Source organism: Dermacentor andersoni, chromosome 5 (genome assembly GCF_023375885.2).
Source record: "Dermacentor andersoni chromosome 5, qqDerAnde1_hic_scaffold, whole genome shotgun sequence".
Classification (NCBI taxonomy): domain Eukaryota; kingdom Metazoa; phylum Arthropoda; class Arachnida; order Ixodida; family Ixodidae; genus Dermacentor; species Dermacentor andersoni.
This window is the reverse complement of record NC_092818.1, coordinates 47,370,114-47,396,922: the sequence shown is the minus strand read 5'-3', so window position 1 is coordinate 47,396,922 and position 26,809 is coordinate 47,370,114. Positions and strand designations below refer to the sequence as shown.

The 26,809-nt window shown below is 45.3% G+C and overlaps 2 long non-coding RNA genes across 2 annotated transcripts; both read right to left on the bottom strand.

Moving 5' to 3' along the window:
* Positions 1-376: 376 nt before the first annotated feature.
* Positions 377-1,818, bottom strand: LOC140218337 (uncharacterized). The gene is made up of 2 exons (XR_011894605.1): positions 1,665-1,818; positions 377-506 (listed from the first exon to the last, which is right to left on the bottom strand). It is a non-coding gene; the product is annotated as an uncharacterized lncRNA (long non-coding RNA).
* Positions 1,819-7,595: 5,777 nt separating this feature from the next.
* Positions 7,596-20,596, bottom strand: LOC129384637 (uncharacterized). The gene is made up of 2 exons (XR_008612336.2): positions 20,393-20,596; positions 7,596-7,993 (listed from the first exon to the last, which is right to left on the bottom strand). It is a non-coding gene; the product is annotated as an uncharacterized lncRNA (long non-coding RNA).
* Between the last annotated feature and the right edge of the window lie 6,213 nt (positions 20,597-26,809).

Genomic DNA, 26,809 nt, shown 5'->3' with positions numbered 1-26,809 from the left:
CAATAAGAAGCGTGAATTTGTGAAAGCTACACCCTATCGCAGCCGCCACAGTAGTGTAGCATAGAGAAAGAAATTTCAACAACAGCAGACACTCCCATAGAGTCCAGTGGCCGAATTGACTGTAGCGCACCAAGCAGATGGTATTAACACCTTCCGGTTTCGGTTTTGGGCGCGCGCGTTTTGAACCCAAGTTGGTACACGCCACGCCGGCTCCGCTGATCGGCACAGCATTTATTTATGTTTTCGCTTCTACTGCCGAACCACGCGCGACCCTGGCGCGGAATCGTTTTATCATTAAGTAAAAATGATTGCGAACGATTCTTACAACCCTCCACCGAATCTGTCAGATGCAATTGCATAAAGAAAACGCAGGATGTCTTCTGAAATGATGAAATGTTTATTTCGCTCTATATAAATGCTCGTTCCGGGCTTCTGCATTCATCCAAAGTTGTGGCACCAGGTAAGCAGCAGTCGTTGCCGTACGAAGCTCCACCGGATGCCATCAGCTGAAAGAAATTAAAAAACAAGCATATATCATTTCGGTATATTGACCTAAAAGGAATATTGCGTCTAGAGGCGAAACGTGCTTAAGTGGTGAATGAGCGGCATTACAGATAAATTCACTTTTACATACATTTCGTGGCAAATAGACTCCTCCCAAACAATACCACAAATTCGGAAGAAAACATTCGATTTTCAAGCATCCCTCCCTTCCCGGCCATTATTTCCTGCCCTTTAAGAGCACAAATACACGGGTGACTGCACTTTTCCAAGCAACTTGGCCTCAGTCGACGCGATGGTACTCCAAGCACACAGAGGTGGCTACAACACAGGCTCTCAGCCAAACCATGTTACATGCTGGCAGAATGCCTTCTAGTCGTACTCAAGACAGATTCGTGGTTTAAAAGCCTGTTTTCAGTCACTCAGAAGACAGAAATGCCAAGTTCTTGTGCTCCTCGGCATTATCTTTTACGCGTCTCGCCGGCGCAAGCAACACAGTCCCGTGTTATCACTCTCGGCAATCGCTCGTCGCGTTTTCGACAAGCGCGAGTCCCGAAATAAATTCTATGTGGTTGCAGGGCGATAAAAAGTGTCACAAACTTGTTTCACAACCCCAGGCACGGCGAGCATGCCTCAGAAGTATCCCAAAAAGTTGCGAAATGAATTTCAATAATATTTGGGGTCAGAGAATGCGCCATGAACTTCTTCCTGTAAGATTCAGTACACGCGAAAGTAACTGCGGCGCACAGACGAGCTGCTTTTCGCTAACTGCGCCACTACGCCGAGCGCGGCCACTGTGTTTGAAAAGTACCCCAAAATATAGCGAAATTAGTTACAATAATGTCTGGGGTCAGAGAAAGCGCCAAAACTTCTCCCGGTAAGAGTCAGCAGATGCGAAACAGCGTCACACGGCCGAGTTGGTTTTCGTCACAAAGCCATGGGCGGCAAGCGTGCCCAAAAACTACCGAAATAAGTTATAATAATGCTTGGGCTCATAGTAAGCGTCGCAAGCATCTGCCAGTATGAGTAGCTAACTCAAATTAACTAGGCCTGGACGGCGGAGCACTGTTTTTTGATAACTGCGTCACTACATAGGTTCAGTTTGTGCACTAAGCCTAAATGTGCTTGAAGTGCGTCGCAGACTGCCAAACATAATTCCTCACCTCGCTGTAGTCCAGTAGTGCAGCGGTGCCGTGTCGAAATGCAGACGGAACGCAAGAGAACGCCAGGAGCCCAAGAAAACGGGCTACATCCAAAGCAGACGATGTATGTACTGCGTATGTGAAGCTCGCCCAGCACGCGAGCTTCACATACGCAGCTGGCCTTGTTCTATGCTGTGGCACGTCTGGCGCATGACGTATGCACGCGCGTCTGGCGTGCCCCTAGCTTATTGCTAGGCAACGCAAGAAAAATTAGTCGCAACGTATAAGTTCGTTAACTCCCAAAACTTTTTTTTAGTTTTAGTGGGAAAGAATGAAAAAAGAAATAAAACGTTGTCTGTAACTTCTTTTCACATATTTTTCTTTTTTCCGATGCTCGCGTCAAATAACGGATGGAGTTGAAACTAGGCGTGGCGTATTTCCTGTTGCCAGTTTTTGCTGAGTGTCCCCTCTTGTTGAATTTTTTTCTCTGTGAGTGTAGTGTCACACCGGGAGAGGTTTGAAGGCAATCGCCGTAGCACTCATGGATTAAACATGCCCAAATGACGGTTGCGATACTCTGGTGCCTTCCAAAGAAAAACCGTCACGTCCCGAGCAATTTCATGAAGTACCCTCACGGCGGCTTTTCTTGATACTGGTGTGATCATTGTCTCGGCGTTACCATGGGCTGATAAAGCAGCTTCATCAGCAAGCTGGTTGCCGAACGAAAGCTGTGGAACATGTTGCTTAAAAGCAGGGGGGCGTCTTTCCGATAAGTAGCGTTGGCAGCATTCCTATGAAAAGTGGTGCTAGGGTGTAACGGAAGTATTTTTCCATAATAATTTACGTTTCTGAGGTGTTTTTGTGTGTGTCGCATAGTGAGGCAGCCACATTCCAAACTCATAATGCACTGATTGCATTGCATTCAATCAGTGCATGGAGTGACAAAAGGGGCTTGAAGCTCAATACTTCGAACATAGCGAGCATAACATTTAGTAACAAAAAGCCGCCTTTAGAATTTGCTTAAACCATTAAAAATAATTGTGTAAAAAAAACTCGGCAACTAAAGTATTTGGGTGGTGCACTCACGAGTAACTTAAGTTGGGAATCCCATACAGATATTATTTGTAGTAACGCACTGAAAAAGCTGGCATTTCTAAAACGGGAACTACGTCATGCGTCACCCGCTGTAAAGTTAACAGTATACAAAGCCCTAATCAGGACAAAATTAGTATATGCGGACCCGCTATGGAATCCTTCGCAACGATGATTAATTAAAAGAATAGAAAGGGTGCAGAACTTGGCCTTGCGGTTTACCTATTCTACCTATTCCCGTTTCTCGAGCGTATCAATCCTTCGCGATAGGGCAAAGATGAAAAAACTCGATCATTATAAAATGTCCACATTGAAATTTATCGATCAGCTTCACTATGGTCACCTTAAAATAGCGCGCGAACGTCACGTAACCGAGCCGTCAATGCGCTTTCCATGTACACATCAGAACAAAACAGTTCGGACACATTTCAGTTACCTAACATACATAAATATTCCCCGTTTCCTCATGTTATTTCATTATAGAATAAACTACCACGAGAAGTAGTTAGCGCTAATACAACAAAATCGTTCGTTCATCTTGTGAATAATTTTTCTTTTGATAATTAACATTCTGCCCACAAGGAAGAAAATTAATTAATTCTCGTCTCTGTGTTTTACTAAACTTAAGTAAAATGCTGAATTGAGTGATCTGTTGTTTGTTCATGGTAGAGCACTATTTTGTTATGGAATTGCGAACTACACCTATTGTTCCTACTTCGTATTTAATGTTCATACTTCTAAATTTCAAATGGCAATGTCCCTTTATATATTTTTATTGTTCTGAACTTTTTTTATTTTTTTTATTTCTGGTCTTGTTTATTGCTACTGATGTAACCGCTGCTGTTTAGGCCCGAGTAGAGCCTGCAGTATTTGCAAATAAATAAATAAGAATTATAGAGCAGCGCAGAAATAATTTAGCAGGGCCTATCTGAAAGCCTTCACATAGATGTCACAGCCACCAGAAGTTTTGAGAACAGATTTCTGAATTCGAACGCATCTACTTCCGTTTATTATCTGCTGGGTTCTACTTTACGGGCGTGTGCAACTATACCAATGGTCGTGATATTTGACTATCTATTGTGTTTGTCAGTAAGTCTGTGCTTTTACTCCTGCTTCCTCCGAAGAAACCTCACCGGTTTAAGTGAACTCGCCGATCTCTACGTTCATTAAGAGCGAAGAAATCTCTGAACGCATTTAGCGCTGAGGTTAAGATGTTACATTTTATGTGACATCTCATTTTTCTCCGCTTTCCTTAGTACAGAATAGAATGCGGACTTTTCTAATAAAGAAAGGTCAGCCCGCTACAGTCCTACCAAGAACAGTTAACACAGTCGCCTCTCCTCATTTCGTCCTTCACGTAAACCATCAACTCATGCGGTCGCTTTATAATTCCGAAAAAAAAAAAACATCTCGGCAACGATATAGATGTCCGTGTGGCACTCCGAAATGACGTCTACCACTCTTTCTTCTTTAACAAAGTCTAACAAATTTCAGTACAAATATTCTGCTTTCCAGACCCACCACAATGCGACCTATTTTATATAAATTTTTGCCTGTGATATCGTTTTCGCCAATATTTGAAAAGTAACGTTGGGTCCTTTCTCTAAGTTTACCTACAAAGACGCTGTGGTGGCTATTACTGCATTTGTGCAGCGGGGATCGGTGTCATTATGAGTCCCCTCAGCAACGCTTGAAGTAGAGAGGCAGTTATGTAAAAAGTGATGTTATATTTTTCTCGTGGCGCACGTTAGTAATCTCAGGCCGTCAAAATCATTCACAATTAAGTAGCCCTACCGTACGACGTCTCCCGCAAATGCCGCTTTATTTATTACATTAAACCTCATCATTCATTACGAATGTCGTTTTTTTTCTCTAGGGATGTTATGAAATCGCATGACCCATTGCTATCATGCGCATCTTCCGTTTACCCTTTCAATGAACATACCCAGAGAATGAATCGCATTCTGTCTGAAACATTACTAATATGTTCTATGTCAGGTAGGGTTTAGTCATATAAAAATAGGAAAGCTGACAAAAATATGAAATAGGATAACAAAGGAAGACTTACGTGCCTCACTGTCCACTTAAACCTGTTACCGGCGCAGAGCTCACTGCCCACTTCGACGTCACAACAGCTCCCTGTGAAATGCTCAGAGCCGGCTCCTTTGCATTAGTACAGTACACAAGTACAATACGTAAGTTTCGTACCGCTTCATGCAGAGAATCTGAGACCCATCTCCCTTACGTCGTGCCTCGGGAAGGTCGCAGAACATGCCATCCACAATAGAATTGTAGAGCATATTGAAGAAAACTGTCTATTCCGCCACAATCTCATAGGCTTCAGAAAATCACTATCCACACAAGACGCCATGCTACTGATCAGGAACGGCGTCATAGCCAACAAATCCAGGGATGTAAAAGGCATCCTGGCGCTCGACCTAACCAAGGCCTTCGACACGGTCAGGCGCGAGCACATCCTCAACGAAATCTCCACTTTAGATCTTGGAGTAAATTTCCACAATTTCGTAAGGTCATTTTTGGATAACCGAACGGCCACCATAAACGTCGGACAAATCAGAAGCATAAAGCACATGCCAGGTAACATCGGTACCCCGCAAGGGTCAGTGCTTTCGCCGCTTCTTTTCAACATCGCAATGTATGATCTCGCAAACAAACTCTCGAAAGTCCCGGAGGTAGGGCACGCGATTTACGCCGACGACATAACCATTTGGTCCATGAGCGGCCCGCTAGGCACTCTGGAGCAGAACGTACAGCAAGAGCTGGACACCACGGAAGCTTTTCTTGCAGATACGGTACTGAAGCTCTCCCCCAGCTCCTTCTGTGCAAACAAGGCCCCAGGCTGAGACAGCCCCTTAGCTCCCTCCCCGTTCCCCTACACACCAGGGACGGAGGATACATCCCCAGGTGTAACACAATCAAGGTCCTGAGCATGATCATTGGCGCTTACAACAATGACAACGCGGAGGCACTAAAACGCATCACAAAGAGCACCCTCAACTTCACCAGGGTCATATCACGGGTCGCCAGAAAAAGGAATGGACTGAAAGAGGACAACCTCATGAAAGTATTCCACGCCTTCCTCACCACCCACGTAACCTACGCCGCCCCCTTCCTCAATTGGAAGAAGGCAGAGCTGAATAAAATTGATACAATAATCAGAACGGGATTGAAAAAGGTCCTAAGCCTCCCCAGAAACACTAGCACGGAACTACTCCTCCAATTGAGGCTACACAACACGGCAACCGAACTCTTTGAGGCACAGCGAAACTCTCAAATTAGTCGGCTCTCACTCACAAGGCCGGGCATCGAGATCTTACTAAAAGTAGGCATACAGCCCCTCTTCATGCCACCAGAGAAGTCACAACTATGCACAAACGCCAAGAGATCAATAACCGTTGATCCCATCCCACGAAACATACACCCCACCCACGACGAGGGGCGGAGAAAAGCGAGAGCGAAGGCAATCCTTGACAACATCAAACGTAACGAAACGCAAGTCATCTCCGTTGACGCGGCCAGATATTGGAATCGAGGCGCCTACGCGGTATCTCTGGTGGACGCCCATGGCTCACTCGTCAACGCAGCCATGGTAGTTACCAACTTCACTCACGAAGCAGAAGAAATGGCCATCGCGGTGGCCCTTCGAAGCTGCAAAGGAGCGTCGGTCATTTACTCGGACTCAAGAACAGCTATTAGAACCATCTCGTCGGCCCTCGTCTCTAGGAAAGCAGCTACGGTTATCAACACCATCATCTTCCAAGAAACGGGAGGAGACAACCTCACGTCCCCACACATCACATGGTTCCCTGCCCACATGGGCAACATTTCCGGACCTCCTGACTGTAATGCGAACGAGCGGGCACACCAACTGGCGCGAGAGCTCACATTCCGCGTCTGCGGTCCGCCCTCTCGCTTCAAACCATCCTGGAGGGACCTAGAAAACAAAGACCCGCACGTATCATACCACGAAATCACTTCAAATCATAGGTTATCACGAAGAATTTTTCATCCTCCTCACCCAAAGCTCAAAAAAGCACAGGCCGTCACTTACAGACAATTGCAGACTAGGACATACATCACACCAACAACACTAAGCAGGATCAATCCTGACCTTCCTACTGAATGCCCACACTGCGGCCACGAATACAACAACTTCGAACACATGTTCTGGCTGTGCCCTGCCAACGCGAGCACGGACTTTCCCGACCAGTCTTCCTGGGACTCAGCGCTCAGAACCATAGAGCTCTTCGCTCAGCTCAAAGCTGTCCAGAGGGCCCGGGCCGTCGCCAAAAGACTCTGTCTACCGTCCCCGACCAGGGTGGAGCCGCCGGCTTGATTTTCTTTCCCCTCAGGACCTAAATAAAGTTCTAACTCACTCACTTGTGAGTTTAGTGGGTGCCCTTGCACCAGCATCAACTGAAAGGGTTGTCCCATATGAACATTTTTACTGGAAACAGAGCCATACATAGAAATGCCCGAAAGCCATGCACTTCGCATATATATCACCATGAAGTGTTGGTGTGGCTAATAAATGCATAATCTATTAGTGTTTTGAGTAGGCATGGCCAATTTGAATGCCTAATGTCACCAACTCAGAAACACAAACAGATGTACTGAATACATACGGTGAAATATTTTTACTTGATATATCTCTACAAGGACAGTTCTTCCTTTTCTGTGTGTTTATTCCAGAGCGAGAAATAGCTGTATTTCAAAAGTGCCTTCACGAAAAACTAACAAAACATATGAAGAAGAAAACAAATCAATCCTTGCACCTTCCGTAGTAATGAAGAATCATAATTTTTTTTAAAGTGTTAGCAGGACAGGCCTTCAAGCGTAGCCATTGAAATAAAGTTTATTCATTGTTGTTAATTATTTCACCCCTAGGAGGCAACCAAGTTGCCCTGAAGTGTAGTACTGATATATATCTCCTACTGTCCAGAAAAACGAGCAGAACAAGCGCAGTCGAACCTTAATACAGCGTCGAGTTGCTCAGTTTGCTTCGCTTTTACTGAACCACCCCAACGATGCTCCCAGCTAGTACATTCTTCGAGTTCCCTGGTTCTGTTTTGGGCAGTTTATTCTTGCACATACGAGGGCGTGTACAAGGTGTAGTTGTCCGGCCGGTAGATGACGGGCGGCTCCCAGTGGCTGGTTGGGGCATCAAAGCTCTTGCAGAACGGTCTGCGCATAGCCGTCAGGCAGGTTCCGCCGCAGCAGTCAGAATTTCTTTCGCACTACAGAATAAAGCCAAACGGACACCCATTATTCAGGGGCATATACAAGATCGACCGCCACAAAACAACTAAAACAATCGTAAGAAACTCTTTGAACTACAGAATGAAAATGTGCCGCTCTCTCAGAAGTATTTCAATAGTATCAGTTATTTCAGAGCCTTGAGAGTGAAAGCTCTCGTTAGGCTTTCTCGAAGAGGAAGCTGAATTTTACTTAAGAAATGTTCATTGCTGTATTTAAAAACCAAATGCAAATATATGTAGTTACAAAATTATAATGCAATGTCTAAAAAGCGTTCAAGTAGCACAAAGCTTCGTTTTGAAGTTGAAGCATTAACTCGTATGTCTTTCAACAACGTTCGAGGCATCCCATGCCATATTGAATGATATTTCCGAGTCAATGATGCAAGCTCAGAAATTGTCTTTACGTCGTTTTTTGCACACTTGCATCCATGGACCTGGTTACTCATTTGCGTCTCCTGACTTTATGGCAATTGACAGAACGCATTTCTTGTTCACGTACAAGTCCGCACTGGTGCTTTCACATAAAGGAAGTTTTCCAGTGTTGTTAATTCAACTGTACAAGTTGTTTTCTGCTAAACTTACTGAGGTCTGCCGATTAGTGAAGTAATGTGTATTATGTCGTCGACCATGACTTGTCCTACAAAATTAAGTTTTTTTAGGCACCACTGGGCAAAGTGGGATGATCGCTTCACTTACTGCACGACGTTCCAGCACAATACACATTCGAACTTCTTTGTTCTTGTATTATTTAGAAAAACGCGTAACGAACAATCCAAGTAGTTAGTTTCACTACCATGATTGGTAGTGGAATTCACACTTGTACAGCAATTGCAATGACACAGTTTTGACACGGCGCATATACGGTGGTATGGCGCATATACGGGGGTAAGCCTGCCGGTGTTCCTGTTAACCGCGTCCGCATTGTTTGAAATATACATGATTATAAGCGCAAACGTGCGTATTTTTTCAGTGAGGATGTTGCAGCTGTAATTCCAGTAGGCCACGTTCCCAGTAAACACCACTCGATCTGCGAGGCCTTTTTACGCCATTTGTTTTTTGCATTTTTTTAGAATGTTCCTTGTTCAGAAGTTTCCCAGTATCTCCAGTGCACACTTGTTCACCGTCTGCGCAAAAGATTTTGTTCAACCCTCCTGGAAAGTCCTTGCTGTCCAGCTTGTGCTTGCAATTCGCGAGCTTGCTTTTGAGCTTGCGCACAAGGACGTGTGTGAATTGTGCATTGTACATGCGAAGAACTCGAGCGAACGCTTTACTGAAGACTCAACGCAAGTCGCCGACTCCCGCTTTCTTGTGGAAAGGTGCCCGGTTAATAAAGTAACACAAGAACGTCGACACTGCACGTGAGAGTTTAGGCATATCACTTCTTTAGCAATGCCAGACATGCCAGGAATTTTCCGTTCGCACACACGTCGTAGTATATAAATTTCTTGATGCTCGTTAGTCTTCCAGATTTTATTAACGCTGCGTTTCTCTTGCCTTTCGCCTATATTGCCTTTGCGTATTCTTCAGTGCCTCTGTTCCCCTCTTTTTAGGTATGTGTAAATTTATCGTCATATAAGGTCACTGCCAGTGGAAAACACAGAAAGCGGGAGAAGAGAAAGAGGACGACGTTGCTCGTACGGTTCTCATGGTCTTTGTGCGTTGGTGATCATTAAAAAAAATGCCATAACCCCCTCCGGAGACCGTAACAGGGATTTTAATGATCGCTAAGGCACATAGAGCATGGAAATCGCACGAGAAAAGTCGTCCTCCTCTTTCTCTTCTCCCGCTTCCCGCGTTTTTCACTGGCAGTGACCCTTCGTAACATTACACATGTGGGAAACCATTGCTTTGCGTTGAGGCCCATTGATAAGTCATGTCATGAAATGTGTTACACTTGGTTAATTTTCCCGAAATGAAACGACAGAAAAATATCCTTCCCTACACATGCTTCTGGAAGTCGCTGCGTATTTCCTTACTGCCAACCATAAAGAGAAATACCATGCGCGTACAATAAGCCTGGAAGACACTGCTGCACCACCCCCTGTCGTTTCTTTTGTTGTAAAGCACAAACAGAAATATTGATTATCGGCAGCCTCGGCGCAGACATTTCGGAATACATAATGTCGGGTCATTTGGTTATGCTACTTAGCTTTAACAGTACAATTTCGTTATATGTTTCTTTTATTAGCTGCATAGTGTCCATTCCGGATGCATCTATATGAAAGTATGCATTCCTAAATGCCTATCGAAACAACTACGTTAAGGTGACACCTTACATAGCTCACCTCAGTAAAAACGCACAAGTCTGTATTTAATGAACAGCATTATTAAAGTTAGTCACCGGCGCAAAGCTGCCGGCAGAAAATCTGCATTCTTAGCTGCAACCAGCGACCATCCATATTTAGGGGCTCCATAGGACTGAGAACTGGAGGTGGTTGCTGCTATATTTGGGCATAACCCCCGCAATAATCATGACACCTGAATGTATCCCGAGAAGTTCGGTCTGTATGTTTTTGCACAGATCACGCAGACAATGATAATACAGTGTAGCTTTCCTTGCCACTTCCTTCAACTTTTGCACTGCTGCTGTACGTGGTTGTTGCTGATTTGTACGATGCTTCGAGGGGTAGTAGAGGGCACATGTCAGGAGTCCGGGAGAAGAGCTAGGCGACGTCAAAAAGCACGCTTTGTGTGCAGGAGCGTGGCCAAAATGCTCTCTGAAAGTCTTTGGGGTTTACCACAATGCCATCTGGACTGGAGTAATTAAGCGTAAGTCCCCGCAACAACATTGCAGAAATTGCAGCGCTTACCTCTGCGCTCACGTTGAACCAGATTACCCAGTAATCCAGTTGTCAACGCAGTCAGAAAACGAGAGAGCAACGTCATCACCCTTTGTTTCTGGCAGCTCGCCTACATGGCATTTCTAGCGGGGATTTATACGTCACATAGCATGCCTCATTTGATGTCTGCTATTTGAACGAAAGGCTGCTACTACACCTGAAAAGAGTAAAGGACGAACTTTCTAAATGTACATACAAGTACGTGATAGTTTTGAGAGCTTGAGTGCTAGAACAGAGAATGGCGCCGATGCGCGCACTCAATGCCGAGGAAACGGTGGCTCACAAGATGCGTCGAGTTATGCGAGAACGTCTTTGATGCTCGGCAAAGTATGGTTTGGTGCACCAGCGCATGCTCGCTCGTAGAGTCCAATTGAAGCGGCGTCAAGTGGTGCAGATGAGCACAGAGAACCGTGGTGAACGCTACCCTCAGGAATTCCAAGAGCAGCAACGTCGAGTGGAGGCAAGGACTGCGGTGGACACTATACCCAAAAATAGCAAGTGTAGTAGTATTGAGTGGTGTCGATCAACACCAAAGAGTGCTGTGAACATTTTGCCCAAAAACGCCAACCACGTCACACCATTGAGAGGCGGTGATGAACGACGAGGACCATGGCGAGGATATTGCCCGGAATCACCAAGTGGAGTAGCACCGAGTAATGGCGACGAGGGCCATGGAGTGCGGTGAACATTTAGCTCAATAAAAGCGAGGTGGAGAGGGGTCGAGTGGCTGTAATCACATAATGTGCCTCCACTGCTACTTGTCGCAAGCTGGCGCCAGTACGTCCTTCGAAAAAAAATATCGTTCATGATGATTACGGCTCTCTGCGTAGATTGTGACTAGTTTCCATCGGACGTGTCTCTGGAGTTGAAGTACCACAACTTTATATTAAGCAAAGGGTTTCCAAATAATTCTTTGTGTGTCCTATATGCAAGTGGTCACCGAACAATATGGAAGTCCCTTGTCTGTCGAGAAGCAACGGTCTCTGCTATCTGTCACGTCACGTGCGCCTACCCCCGCTGAAAGAGATCAGTGGTCCTTTGGCGTCAGCCTGCATGCCATTTATGCAGATCCAATGGTTGACGCACGTTGGACAGTAAGGACATTTCACTTACAGCCATGGCTAATTTCCCCGATGCTTTTCTTGGCTTCATTGCCTGTTGGTTTTATATGGTTGTGGATAACAAACATGGAGCTTCTAGGTTTCCCTTCTGCCCTTTCATTCGTTCATAGCGAGGGTGTCGAATCCGCCAGCCTTGATGTAGCATACGAGGGCTTTTTAGCCACGTGCCGGCTAGTTAGATCACTTGTTATGTGACGCCGTCGTACACAAAAGCATGTTCCGCATCCGCCCGCCACTGCTCTGAGGTTCACTGGATACCCCTCCCAGGCCTAGCTCTAGTAAACATGAACACACAAGTTAGCAGACGGATTGAAAGCCGTCGCCGCCGTACAACTGATACTGCAACGCACTTGTATGCTGACGTTGTGGGTTTGGCTCCCACTGGCGACGAGTTATCTTTTAGTCCACTTTGATTTCCATTTTCTTCATTATTTTCTACATTTCAAAACTTACAGTCACCGCTAATTTCCCCGATAGGTTCATTGGCTTCATTGTCTGTTGGCTTTATGCAGGTGGTCCCATATAACTTGAGCCAAAGATTGAAAAGTGAAAGGCACCCGGCTGCAAGTTGAGTCGAATGTATAATGTTGGTACTGGCCTGGAGTTACTCAGGCTATCTTTTATTTTACCCTTAACTAAAGGATTAGTTATGTTCAATTAATAAACTGTTTCAGTATTGGATGCAGACCCCAATTGTGATACGCAATATTGAGAAACCTCTCAATAAATTGTTTCCAACACCATATAGCTCACGTGGTCCTTTTTTCCGCGTTTCATAAAATGCCCGCGAAATATGGAAAAAAAAAATACCACGTGACTGGGCGCTTGCGCACTGTTATTGTGCTGCTCTCTATTGATAGCCGTAGAAGACACGTTCTTATTACTTTGTGGCGCGTTCTCATTTCTTATCTTTAGGGGCATCAAGCTACTTCAGCGCATAATTGTAATGAGCATGAGCTGCTGTGGAAGACAGTACCACTAATGCTGTGGGACGAAATTCTGCCTTATGTGTGATAGGCTGTGTTTCTGTATGCGCGCAATAGCCTAAGTTTTCGTACTCGTCATGACACTGTATTCGGCGGTAGAAAATAGAAGTGTAGTGTCCCTCCTTGACAACAGCCAAGTTTGTCATTGATGTATTTTGAGCATTTTATCATATTTTTCTTCTAATTCGAGCTTTCTATTGTGAATAGTGCTGTGGACTATTTTTTCCAGCGCTTCGAGGCTATACTTCTCTTTACGAGACAAAGCAATGAAGAAACGCTTAAACGTTTCAAATTACCAAAACTTGTTGGTGTAGCCCGATTGGCTGTCGTCTGCCATACTGTTAGCCTCATCCCACTATTATATAGCTAATATTTTCAATTAGGCACTTAGTCGAAGCGACGTACTACCTGTGCCTATGGTTTTGCTTATTCATGGCCTAAAGTGTGAACCGGCGTGTGCGCACGATGGATGGCAATCCCACCTATGATGTAAAGCAGGGCGTGAATATAAAATGAACATTAAAAACAGAAATGCGAATAGAATCTGTACCCCCAATGATACGAAAGCCATGTGAGCTGCATGAACAAGAGTGAGGCCGTGAAATAATACGCACGCACGCACACACGCACGCACGCACGCACTCACACACACGCACACACACACGCACGCACACACACGCACACACACGCACACACACACACACATACACGCACGCACACACACAGATTGATATTTATATAGCCACACTGACGATGTATCACAGGGGACACTACGTTTTTGGTAAAAGAGCTCGCAGCATAACGCTCATAAAGACGCCAGTAAGTCTTTGTTTTATGTGCGCAAAGCCAATAACAGGACACTAAACACGGAATGGCGAGACAACAAACAAATGCAATGGCAGACTACAGTCATGGTCGTCTGATGACTGGCTGAAGATGCTCATTCTAAACCCCAGAACAACATCAGTCCTGGGCGATATGACGTCACTCACGTCTTTTATTCGCTTCGCGTGGTGTTCTTTCTTTATTATTCCCCTCTACGAAGGAAACCTTTCATAGGTGTTTGTGAATTCAGCCCAAGAATCAGTCGGGCCAACGTGATGGCATGAAAAAGCAGGTCACAGTGGCCTGGTACCGCGAAATGAGCAATGAAGCGCGCGCGACGCTAAGAGCTGTCACAAAAACTCATCGTATCAGCAAGATATGCATTTACGTCGCTCTAATTATGTGCCTTGTGTGCTTTCCTGGGGCGCACAGTTCGATAACATAATTCAGTGCATCGGGACGAAGCTACGATATTTGTACGGAATTGCGGTGCAAGTGCATATCGTATGGATTGCACTTAAGTACTAAACAAGCTTCCCATCAAGGCTTTGGTGTTTGTACCATGCGGCTTACAACTCAATAATTATTTCATTTATGTGAAACTTCATATATGTGTAACATTCAGCCACAGCTCATGTATCCGCAACTTCTCAGCCTTCTACTCCGCCTCCGTCACTATTCCGGCTTCTCCTGTTATAATTTACCGCAAGAAAAGTCCAAAAAAAAATAAACAATACTTATCGAGAAAGTGGTCAGGCAGTCAGACACAGCATCTCCAATTCATTGCATGCTTAGAATAAGCATTCCAGCTATTAGGCTTAGTGATTAAGGGGACGGTCAACGGCAAATATTTCAACAACTTTCAGCTTACCGATGACATGGTCCTGTTCAGCAATGCTGTGGACACATTGCAACAATTGATTGAGGACTTTAACCGAGAAAGTGTAAGAGTGGGTCGAATAATAATATGCAGAAGGCAAATAGTGTCGAATAACCTGTCAAGCATACAAGAATTCATGATCGGCTGCCAGCCACTACAGTACGTACAGAAGTAAGATTATCTAGGTCAGTTAATTATATGAAACCGTCATCATGAGACTGAAATTTACAGAAAAATTAAAATGGGTCGGAGTGCATACGGCCAGCATCACCAAATTGTGACCGTGAGCTCACCGCTGTCGTTCAAACGAAAAATTTACAATCATTCTATTCTTCAAGTACTACCATATGGGGCAGAAACATTGAGGTTAATAATTTTGCTTGAGAACAAGCTCAGAACCGCTCAAGCAAACGATGGAACAAGAAATTTTAACTTAACAATATGAGAGAGGATGAGAGCGGTATGGATCAGAGAGAAAACGGTGGTAGTGGTAATTGAAATAAGAAGGAACAAATACGAGCTCGGCTGGCCACGTAATTCATAGGAGAGATAATCAGTGGTCCATTATAAATACAATATGGGTACTAAGATCAAGGAAGCGCTGTCGAGATTGGCAGAAAATTAGGCGGGGTATTTAGGTCAGGAAATTTGCAGCAGTAACTTGCAATCAGCTAGCGCTGGTCAGGGCTAGTTAGACATCGCTGAGAGAGGCCTTCGTCCTGCAGTCAACATAAAAATACACTGATGACGTTTTGCTACATCCGAAATTTGTCCAGAATTTAAACAGACTGTTGCTCTTCAGCCGAAGTTCGCTTCATACGCTGAGGCTGCCTTCGCTTGTTTACAGAATTGCGCCTGTCTTTTGTCTTTCTCGGCTGTTGTGCGTGTTTTCCAGTGCGTTTATTTTCCGTCGATCTGTTTACAGAACGGCTTCTGCGTCGGGTGCTGTTCGAATACCTTGGCCTCGTACTATATGTCCAGAGTCTGCTCTGAACAAATTGTCTCGGTGTCGCAGGATCGAAGGCTTGAACCGATTTCATGCGAAACCAGCTATAGAATGTTGAACCACTATGTGCTTCGTGTACATTGCTGGGAAGTATTCTGACGTGCACGTGAACGTGCGTTGTTAGGAGGCTCATAAATTTGTGAAACCGTTGGCGCTGATGGTTGTGGTGATTTTGACTGATTGTCCTTGGCTTCTATGAGGTGTAACTCGGGCTATGACTGACAGCGTAGTTAGGGGCTCCAGGCCTTGACATCACCAAACTATGATTTATTAGCAATTATTCTTTAAAATTAGCGTGTAAGCGCCCTTGTGCATTTGGCCTTTGTTGCAATACGGCCGCCTGAACCTTGCAAAACTAACTGATAACCGGTTGCAAGGCATCGGGGAGTTCTTTCAACTGAGAAGCCAAGAAGAAGCGATGAAAGCTGATTAAATTAAAATATGGGGTTTTACGTGACAAAACAACTTTCTGATTATGAGGCACGCCGTAGTGGGGGATCCCGGAAATTTCGACCACCTGGGGTTCTTTAACGTGCACCTTAATCTAAGTACGCGGGTGTTTTCGCATTTTGCCCCCATCGAAATGCGGCCACCGTGGCCGGGATTCGATCCCGCGACCTCGTGCTCAGCAGCCCAACACCATAGCCACTGAGCAACCACGGCGGGTCGATGAAAGCTGATATGATGTGAAAGTGGAATAGGCAGCAAAACTTGCAGGTGTGAATGTTGCGCAGGGAAGTTTTCCGTCATAGTTTGGGACTTTCGGTAGCCACAGCTTGTCGCTGCATTTTTTTTTTTTTTTTGCAGCTTTGATAGCTCTCTGTACCTTCGACAGGGATACTATGTGAAGGGAGCACGCTTCGCCGCCCGTCGTCGCTCGGGGACATCGTCGACCAACACCTTAGGTGGAACTGGCTGCGGAGGGAGCTTATATTGAGCTATACGCGGCATTAGGAACCACACCTGCAACCGTGTGCAGCGCGATCACGTACCATATTGATGAACGTATGGGCGCTGGTCCAGTTGGCCTGTGGCCATATGAACAATATATTATGGAGTCTTTTATTGCTTTCGGTATTTGCCATCGAAATAAAGACATTTAGTAGTTTTGTAACATGGTCGGGGGGGGGGGGGGGGTGATGTATATGGTGAGGTTTAGCCCGGACACATGGCCGGCAGTTGCTCCGATTGAGCATCTCTTTCTGTGCCAAATATGCCAACATGAGTCCACCAGTTCTGACTCTCGCAGAAATGCGGGAAGAATGCGCAATACTTCCTCTGCAAGTCTCTTGATGGTGGCGCGGGCAACGGGTGAGCTCGGTTGGGCTTGTCGGCTCCGTAGCAGACGCCTGGAAAAGGAATCTGTCGAATAGGGGTGCAGTGATTAGCCGTAAGAAGATAGCCTCAACTACACATGCATGATGTGCGATCATGCTATCAGTATAGACCAAACTTCTTTCATTTCTTGTCATTTATTCCGACAGTTGCTTCCTCTTCGCTCTCATACAAAAGCGAGTAGCCTATATGCCATACCGGCATGCACTCTCATGTCTGCTGAAGAAAGATAATTCCCTAGACAGGATATGAATTATTTTAATTAGCGCTAGAAACAGGCCTTCTGGCAATATGTGTCGCTGTGGAAAGGAAGAGTGAAGGCGCTTGGCTTGATTCGTACCTGTGAAGGGAGAATATTGCAGCAAATTGGCTATGCTACGAGTTCGTTACTACTTGCGTTCCTGGCATATAATGAGGTGAGAGCCTTCAGTGCCTCATTTCAATGGCTCATACCCAAAAAAAGCGGCCTCTAGTCGAGTGGTTCAAAAAAGATAATCAGCAATGGCTCATACCACAAAAAATATCATAATCAGCCGTGGCTCATACCCACATAACATGAATAAGAAGAATCATCGACTATGAAGCGACAGAGACGGCAATGGAGGACGCTCGCCTGGTGCCTAGTGGATTGTGGGGCAGGCCTCGAAAGTGCGTTACGGCCGAGGATGCTCGCGAAGGGATAAACGAGGTGCGACGTGCGAGGCGGCGGGAGCACGGAGATATCGATCACGAGTGCTGTCCTTCAGCTGCTGAAAGGAAGCAGCGGATTGTCTGTGAACGCAGAGAAGCCACCGCGGTGCCCCAGTGACGGTGTGTGGTCGGGGGATCTCAACCCGCAAGATGACGCTGAATATAGACTTTGACTAATAAACAGTCAAGATGTACAACCATCACGCTTTCTTTATTTGTGTTCGGCTTGTGTTACACATTTCTATCGGTTACTGGCTACAAGCTTGCCGCACCTTTAGGTAGTGCATTAGGTGCTCACATCTGTCATTGAGGTGGCCGACCTACACTTCCCTACGGTCACTTCACACTGCGGCTCGTAATGTCTTACAGAAAGTGTGACTTCTGCAAAAGTACAATCATTTAGATTACCACATGTGCAGTATGCCTTCGCCTTTACGTGTTACAGGAGTGTAACATGCAGCCGAACATTTCTGACGCATGAGTAAATGAAAATGTTCCACAGCATGGTTCGCACTAGCTCACAGAAGTACAGCTCGCATTGGTCAACAAACACAGAAAATATAGAATTACCGTGAACCCTGATGGCGCAAAATTATTTCAAAAGTTTTTGTTTAGAGAGATACCCTGCGATAGATAAAAATGGGGTGATTATTCGAAAGCGAAAGTTATTTGAAGAACTAACATTTTTTTGTTATTTCGCTTAAATTGCTGTCGATGTCGTATGCTTACCGTGTCTATGTGTGCAGCCTTCTTAGGAAAGAGATAATTTAGTTGAAAGAAGCCAGAGAGGTCGGCCTGAGGTAAGGTGCTCTAGCCTGCTACTCTGCACAGGGGGAGGGGGAACGGGGGCATAAAGATGTGATGAGGGATGATGATGACATAGCCAGACGGATGTGCAAAGGTGAAAGCAAGTTCAACACTCTGATGATAAACATTCACAAATGTCATCCATGAAGCCACAATCAGGTTTCGCATCAAGTCTGTAGTCACCAATTTGAGTGACCTTAAAAATAGAGGCGCTAGGACGAAGCTGGTGGGGGGCTCCCCTGCGTGAACAGCACAACGCCAAACAAAATCTTTATTACATATAAAGAGCTTTGATAAGCGGCTCTAGCACGGCGAGCACTTGTAGGGCACTTTTAGCGGCCGGAGTCTCGAGACCACCGAGAATCACGCGCATTGATTCTATTAGATGCTTCAGCATTTTTCGTACACTCTCCTTCTCATTGTGTTCATCTCCTTGCTTGCCCGTAGTGTCACCGGTTTCATTGGCCTTATAATTATTGGCTTCATGGCGCAGAGGACCGCTAGTGCCCGTTGGCATGGCCGTGGGCTTAGAGGGCAGCAAAGGCCATTCCGTGTCTGTATCAGCCAGTGGAGGTGAATGTTTACCGCGTGCTCTCATCGACCTTGAATTATCAGTAGACGCTGTTACCGTCCTCGATGCAAGCACAGGCAGAGGTGGTCGTGGTACCTGTGTCACGCTAGGTAGTTCTCCTGAAGTGGTTTTGTGATGCTTCTGTCGCGAGCGTTGGTCACTTTGGCGAACAGATTGAGCAGCGTCTTTACGTGAAGATTACATCTCTTGCCATTTTTCGAAGAATACGAACCTCCTGCTCCATCTTCGGGTATTCCTTCGAAGTCGCTTCGGGAGAGCCAGTACAGTTGGGACATTTAAATGAGGACGCCTCACAGTCGGTGGTATCGTGTTCTCCGCTGCAACGCGAGTAGGTGGCTTTGCTTCTACAAACAGCACTCACGTGTCCTATCTTCTGATATTTCCGGCACTGAATAGGCCTCGGAACGAATGTTCGTACTCGGTGTATAACGTAGCCCACTTTGAGAGAGGCTGGTAATGTCGAAGAAGCGAACGTTAACTTGATACATCGGGAGTGCCCCAAGCGGTGAATCTCAAGAATGCGCACCCATGACCTCAAAAGACTCTTGAGGTCCGCATGCTTGATTTCAAGCTCCACGTCGGAAATCACTCCAGTTGTCGTCTCCTTCCCGTAAGTAATAAAGGAGCGGACGGGGATTGCGCGTAACTGTGGGATGGTCTTTAAGTTCTTAAGTATTGCGGAATTTTTCACATCTATTGTCAGGATGTTCTTGCGAGCGTTGATCCTGATCTCGTTAATTTGCCCAGGGGCCACACTTTCAAAATACTCGGTTAGAAACTGCCTGCTGAGGGAGTTCATGCTGTGTACCGTCGAGAGTGGCACGTAAGAAACCATGAAGTTTCTTGCTCACTCTGATGCGATGAAGTCGCCTCAGTCGACATACGGCGCATCTTCCTCATACGGCGGCCCATGACTACGGTGTGCTCGCTGTCAGAGTCCATGGCTTCTGGCGTTGAGCTCTCCCAGGAATCGAGCTGGTCCGAGTTCCAAAGGCACGTCGTCCAAAAATGACCGATGAAGTAGACGACTGACCTTGTTCAGGTGGTCGTGGGAACATCTTGCTCATTCTTGATGAAATGACTCTCACGAAAATGGCAAGACCGTAAAAAATTGCATAACGCGAGAGGCCCAGAGCACCAGTGAGCTCATATGGAATCACGTGCTCGTCAACATTGCGCAAAGTCCAAAAACATGACTACAGATTTTTTTCATTTTTTTTCGAAATAGAGGCTGCCACCATACTGTAAGATTTGCGGCAGCGAAGATTAAAGAAAAAAATATAGAATCCGTCTTACCTTTTTGTATGCGCCAACACAAAAGAAACTCGCTTTACAGCCTGACACGTATTTCCACGCGCACATAATTGTCAACCAAGATGCAAGTCCTGCGACAGCACAGTGGTCTGCCATGCTGTACGGAAATAGAATAGTGCGTGGAAAAGCAGATTCAAAGTCTCTCCGGGTACTGAAATATAGGTAGACACTCCCGATGCATAAAAATTCCCGTCACGTTATGGTTCTTCATGGTTACAAAAGAACAGGTAGAACGGGAAGAGCTTTTGTATTGTAAATGTCAGGGTAAAGGCTGTTGACTCAAAGTGAATGGCTGGATCAGCAGCTGTGCTCGTTCTCGTTAACAATTAGTCGCAACCTAGTCTTTGTGGTCTGTGAAAGAGCGATTTGAGATTCTTTTAAACATTGCAGACAGTTGGATCACGTTTGTAGCTGCGCACGACAGCTGTTTCACAAAAGAGGATTTCATTCATGCATATTGTTTCAAATGCATGTATGGAATTTAGAGTATTGAAAGTTAGAACTACAAAGACTACCCTTTCAGATATTTCTAACGAATATTCGAACTTCCAGACTATAGCGTGTGTTCCATGGTCTTTGTCCTTGCGTTACAATAGGTGTCAAAGTACTCGTGTGAAACTACACCGTTTTCTGCCAGACTTTGTTCTTAGAAGTACCCATGGAAATGTGAGCCGTGATGAAGAAGAATATTAAGCAGCTCGTAAAGTTGCCCTAGAGAGGCTGTGGGCGTACACAATTAATTGAAATAGTGCTATCACCTCTAGGCATGTGCCAGCAATTAGTGTTTTTGTAGGGGTATGCAATTATGCTAACAAAACAAGGTCTCCTTAATTATCTTGAAAAACTGGCCGTCCACAGCTCTCGCCTTTCACCAGACCTGGCTATGGGAAGCGAGTCATTGACGTTACTAAGCAATCCGTGAACATCTAATTTCATAAATAAAAAAAAGGTGAGATTGATGCTGTGTTTCAAGTAGAGTGTGCAAGAATAGAGGCAGCGGGCTCAGATGACGGCTCCGCCTAAGGCACTTCATGTCGCCTCCAAGAGATGGCGCTACAGTCACTTTCACCTGGAAGGATTTGTAGTCGTTCACCTACGCTATGCTGTTTCTGCGCGATATTTCACCGAACAGCGTAAACCTAAGTAAGTTGTTGCTATCTGTATTACTCGAAAGACGTCAAGTCGCATTCGCTTTTTCGTGCTATATACAATAACAACAACAAAAAAAACACTGCCATTCTGACTGCTACGCCTCGGGAGACGTTATCGATGATCTCGCGAATACATGGGTTTGGGTGTTGGTTCGCCACCAAAGTGGGCAACTTGAGGTAGTTTGTAGCAGTTACTGTGACAATAATGTGAGTGTGATTGTTTTTTTTTATTTACATCTGTCACCAGTAATCACAACCTAAAGGCCAGCGTCGAGCGTGCTCCACTCGCCCTAGCAGTGGACCATTGCCCAAGCTGGCCGCACTTGGTCAAGTTGCAGATAGCTTTTTTTTTTTTCGTCCTAAATGCGTATACCCAACGTATCGGTACAATTCGCCGGAAAGAAAAATAGGACACATCGAACACCTATGTATGAAAAATTATTTCCCTTAAAATATCAAACAAGCTGATTTATAGTTTTATCCAATAGTTTGAACAATGATTTCAGCGAGCAGCGTCATTGTTCTATGAGCGCATAAAATTGCTTTTATTTTCGACTTCACTTTCAAGTCCGTGCATTTTGTTAGGAAGAGCATTCAAACAAAAATGATGCACAGGGCCGAGGGACTGAAATGCAATACTCAGACATCATGGCGGCCGGCACTTTTTTGCGCCATCGCTGGGCACTGGAGACATTGAGCCGATGCAGTGTTGAGCCACATGAAGACGACAGTCATTTTGATGCATCGTGACGCAATTGGGCTCCCTCTGCATTCACCCAGCGCTCAACGGTGACACAGAAATCCCCGGCCGCCATACTGTTCGAGTAATCAGTTTTAATCACTAAGAACTGCACAATATTGTTCCAGCAGTGAAAAATACATAACCAAAACCAGTCAAACCAAACACTACTCAAATAACTGCACAGATTAAACAAAAGATACTACGAATTTCACTGTTAGTGCATGCAGGAAATATTTCTTTGTACAAAAAAAAAAAACAATGTTCAGAAAATAAAGCAAACCTTCATTTTTTTTTCTCACACAACACGCACCGCATACTAATGCAATTCAAGAGCACACCTGAGTATACGGAGTAAGGCGAAATTAAAAAATATATATATACAACATATTCATTAAGGTCATAAACGAGACCCCTGAAGGCTTCAAGTACGGTGTTGTGGGTTCTTTCATGCCATTTTTATGTGGTGCACCACCGCGATATATGGGCTTCATTCACGTTGACACCTAGGCTGTTTTTCCTTTTCTTGTTTTTGGAACAGCCATTCGCCTTTTCATTCAAAACAAACAGAACTTTAGTGTTTAGTCAGCGCATGTGTGTTCAAGCGTCTCGTCTTCACGGTGCAAGTTCGTTTCCCACTGTTGTCTCCTTTCTTCGTCTTGTGGGACGCTGAAAAAGGCCGCCTCCGGCGCGTCTTTTCCTCGACTATAGCCTGTCCGGCACAGTTGTGCAAAACAGTAATTGTCCCGGCGAATAGGTATACTTGCTTAGCGTACCATAGAGCTATCACAAAGGATGTCCGAAGACGTTGCAGATAGAAGTCGTCGAACGCTGCCGTCGACACAAACGATCCAAATCTGGTCGATTCGCGTCCTCTTGTGCAAGCTGTAGCAAGCGGGTGGCAGTGGCGGGACCGCGCGGACTGGCACGGATCTTCAGGTGAAACCAGCTCCAGCGCCCCTAGCGGCCTCCGGCTCGGGCGACGTGAGCGGCTTCAGCTGAAAGCGTGTGCCACATAGGGCAGCGAGCACATTGTCCATTATTCTAGTACGCTATTGGTTCAAGATTCACTGATTATAGACCGAAATTTCCAGTGCCTCTAGGCGCCCGCCATGTTTTTTATGGTGATGATGATAGTGAGGGCACCGAGGAAACAACGCGTTTGCGGCTGTTAGTCACATGCCACGACTGGTTCCGAACGCACTGCAGCCGTCTTGTCATCTCAGGATGTCGTTAAAAGGGTCCTGAACAACTTTTTATCGAAGTGAAGAAAGGCAGTTGAAGTGACAAAAAAAATTGCGGAGCCCGCAACACTTCCGGGGGCTAATGCGAAATCACTAAAGGAAACACATTCGGGGACTACATTGCAATACTATTATAATTCGCTTTTGTTTCCTAATGTAGTTTCCCAATGTAGTCCCCCATGTAGTCCCCCAATTCGTTCCCTTTAGTGTTTTCGCAGTATCCCCCGGAAGTGTTGCAGGCTCCCCAATTAGTGCAACATGCAAATGAGGCATGCCAACCACGCGTCCTTTCATATGCAAGTGGCGAGCCCCCTCCCGTGACATCACTAACCGCTTGGCGCTCCTTCGCCTCGTCGATAACATCTGCTGGTGTAGAGTAGAGGTAACGCCTTGTGCTGTCACTACAAAGCTTCCTCGGGGTGGCCTACGCACGAAAGCGCCTACGGGTAGACGCATTCAGAATTTTCTTCTACTTAGGTTCATCTACATAGCCATCTTCCATTCACTATGACCTCCTTCTATACTCTACATAGATCTCGTAGATACTATACTTACATTATAACATTCCTACCGTTACTACTAATACTAATAATCTAATGCACTAATACCCTACTTCAGTAATACTTCATTGCAAATAGAACTTCAATGCGTTCATCGGAAGCGGAGTTATTTGCAATCATACACGGCTCCCGCTGATCTCCCGCTCCTTCATCAATGCCTTGCACTGCGAAGGCTATGGCGGAGTGGGGCGTGCCCCAATGTTCTGCCTTCTAAATGTCATCGTGGCGCGTACTTCAAATTTGCTTTTGTATGTTAACGTAGACGCCGCGACTTCCGATTTTGGTGCGCTAAACCAACACCTCCTAGACAGGTTTTCAGGCCTGCACGTCATGTGAAATCACGTAGGCTACGTCATGCCAAGTGGGCCGGTTCGCTCATGCGTTGAATGCGTGATATCACCTGGTTTCATAAAAGTTTTTTTTTTTTTTCTCTTTGCAAAGAATTCGGTCTCTCTGTTACGCTCTGCACTAGCATTCAATAAAAAAAAATCCACACTTCCATGGAGGGTGCCTGAGTGGGGCTGGGATATTCAATTATGAAAGCTGGAGAGGCTGTTTGCAGCATTAAGACGTCGTGCGCTGCTTGAATGAAACCGGGAAGCGTTCGCTGATGTATTTTTTAACAATGATATTTCTAACTATCGGAATAATCAACCCATTCGTGAAAATACACTAATCTCACAGCACCATTACGTAGCATTTATTTCGATTATTCACAATGGTTTAGTGGCAATAACGTCAACACAGTAGCACAAGAGTACTACAAATGGCACAATTTGTATATTAAGAACCAAAGAATGAGTGCCCCGAAATGCAGTGTTCCTCTTTGTCAGATTCAATTCATTTACTTCATTGTTTAAGTCGTACATACAAGGCTATTGAGATAAAGAGTGAGGATCTGAACATATCCAAAACGTTCACTTGTACACGCAATTTAAATTAGATACATAGCGATTCATTATTGTGCAATGTTCAGTTATCAAGTTGTCATAGTAGCATTTACATGCGCTCAAACTTTAAAAACATTGCCCAAGCATAGTAGTGCTCCAGTGCATCAATTCGGAGAGGAGAGAAGAAAAATAGTTTGTATGCATTTAAAATATCAGGGCACTCGACTGAGCACAATAAGCACAGCTTCTAGTTGCCACCATAAACACACTATATAGATAACACAAAAAAAAAACAAGTAAGAAAAAAGCAGCAAGTACATCAAATTACAGGAAACACTGACGTCTAACGTGACCTTAACGAATTTCAAAGCGGAAGTTAAGGATAATGAACAGGGCAGAGGACTCGCTACTCTCATTAATAGGAGGTTGCCGTATATTAGACATGATCTTCACATGGCAGATTGCAAGATTGAATATATTATGGTGGAAGTAATCTTCGGTCGGCAAAGGTCATGTCAGAGGAGCGTTTACCTGCTTAACCTGTACAGTAGCCCCCGAGACACGAAGCAGAGTTTCAAATCTCTCTTGACCAAGGCAACCAATCTGGCTAAGGATGCACCGTTGCTTATTGGAGGGGACTTCAATGCACCATATCATGTGTGGAAGTATGTTTATAGCACTACTAAGGGGGAGAGACTATGGCAGCAGGCACTAGACTTGAATTTAACTCTGGTTACAGACCCCTCGTATCCCACCAGATGTGGCACGTCGACATGTAGAGATTCGACACCTGATCTTACTTTTGTTCGGGGGGTGGTGGATTCGTCCTTGTCCAATTCTAATATAGATTTTGGTAGCGATCATTGCATACTTATGATTACTTTGGTAGTGGCTAATAAAAAGGAGCGCACATTCAGGATGGTTGACTGGGATGCATTTAGGAAACGAAGAGTGCAGAGAATCGAAGATGAGGGAAATGAGTTGACCTTGGAACAGTGGACTAGTCAGCTTAAAAGTGACGTTGAGGCGTCCACTAAAGAGGTTCAGACCGATATTGACACGGAACACATGGATAGTCGCCTGGCACATTTGTTGGAAGCAAAGCAGTCGATGTTAGCGAGATGGAAGGGTCAGAGATTGAATAGAAGGCTTAGAAAGCGTATAGCAGTGGTTAATCAGGAAATTGAAGACCATTGTCGGGTACTGTGCAAGCACCAATGGGATGAAGTGTGCAATTCTATTGATGGTCGCATTAAGAGGGGAGGCGCCTGGAGTTTGCTCAGACATTTACTAGATGAGACAAACACTAAGTCTAATCAGAGGACTGTGATAGGTAAGCTGGTCCATCAGGCGTGTCGGGACTCCACGGAGCAGGAGTTGCTGAAGGATTTGGCTGAGAGATACCTTCCGTTGGAGACCTGGCACGATACACCTGACGTGATTTGTGAATATAGTGGAGACGAAAATGCAGCTATGGACGCGGAATTTACTGAAAGTGATATAAGGATGGCGCTGCAGAATCTTAATGGTCGATCGGCATCAGGGCCGGATGGCATTACGAATAAAATGCTACGGAATTTATACGATAGGTCAATTGAGTTCCTTACGCGGCAGATCAATTGCCTATGGAAGGAAGGCTCTTTCCCGGAAGAGTGGAAACTTGCAACTACTGTTCTGATACCCAAACCGGGGAAGGCCATAGGGCTTGAAAATCTCAGACCCATTTCCCTGACGTCGTGTTTGGGGAAAGTCGCTGAGCATGCCATTTTAAATAGGCTAACGCGTTATGTAGAGGGCAATGGGGTCTTACCGCAC